The sequence below is a fragment of the Oryzias melastigma genome, linkage group LG11 (genome assembly GCF_002922805.2).
Source record: "Oryzias melastigma strain HK-1 linkage group LG11, ASM292280v2, whole genome shotgun sequence".
Taxonomy (NCBI): Eukaryota; Metazoa; Chordata; class Actinopteri; order Beloniformes; family Adrianichthyidae; genus Oryzias; species Oryzias melastigma.
In genome coordinates this window covers 825,883-826,788 of record NC_050522.1, presented here as the reverse complement: position 1 = coordinate 826,788, position 906 = coordinate 825,883, and the positions used below count along the sequence as shown (strand labels likewise).

Below are 906 nucleotides of genomic sequence, written 5' to 3'. Positions count from 1 at the left end.
CTAAACAAATGTGTAACTCAAAAGTGAATCAAATTGAACTGAGTGGATCAAAAGAATTTAAAAAAAATTGAAATTTTGATCCATCCAGGCTCTGAATTGAATTGAATCAAATCGATTCTGAAAATTATTATAGATACTCAGCCTAGATTTTACAGAGGAACTGTGGATCCAACAATTCCGCATGACTAACCTTTGATGAGCTAAGCATACCCAGTTGTTGGTCACATGAATTGTGACTTTTTGTTCCGACCTTCTGCAGTATGAATTATGACGGGAGATGACAGAATTTGAATTGGTTTAATAGTGATTCACTTTATCTTTATTTCTTTATTGTCATTATTTTTCTTCCGTATGTTTGTTTGGAAGTCCATAGCTCTTCAGCTCATTCAGCTAGTAAAATATTCATCTCTTTTTCTGCTACATTTTCGACTGTTTTGGTGGTTACTAAGGATTTCTAGGCTATTTGGGGGTTTAGCTAATGTTTTAGCTACATGCTAGCTGTTTTTTCTAATTTAGGATTTTTTTTCAGTTTTTGAGGCTAATTTGGAGTTCAGCTAAAATTGTCGCTTTATGCTAGCTGTTTTGGCTGATTTAGAATTTTTTCCGTTTTTTTAGACTAACTAATTTGGAGCTTAGCTAAAATTGTCGCTTTATGCTAGCTGTTTTGGCTAAATTACACATTTTACCATTTTTTAGGCTAATTTGGCATTTATCTTATATTCCAGCAACATGCTAGCCGTTTTGGCTAATTTAGATTTTTTTTTCAGTTTTTTAGGCTACTCTGGCATGTTGCTAATGTTTTAGCCAACTTTCAGCTTCTGCATTTTCAGCTATTAGCTTCAGCTTTAGTTATCAGTTTCAGCATATTCAGTAACCACATTCAGCTTACAGCATTCACACTAGCAT

General features: G+C 33.6%; 1 protein-coding gene across 2 annotated transcripts in view; it reads left to right on the top strand.

Moving 5' to 3' along the window:
• Window positions 1-906, top strand: part of tent4a (terminal nucleotidyltransferase 4A) — a 16,643-nt gene that overhangs the window by 12,137 nt on the left and 3,600 nt on the right. The gene's annotated exons all lie outside the window — the stretch shown is intronic.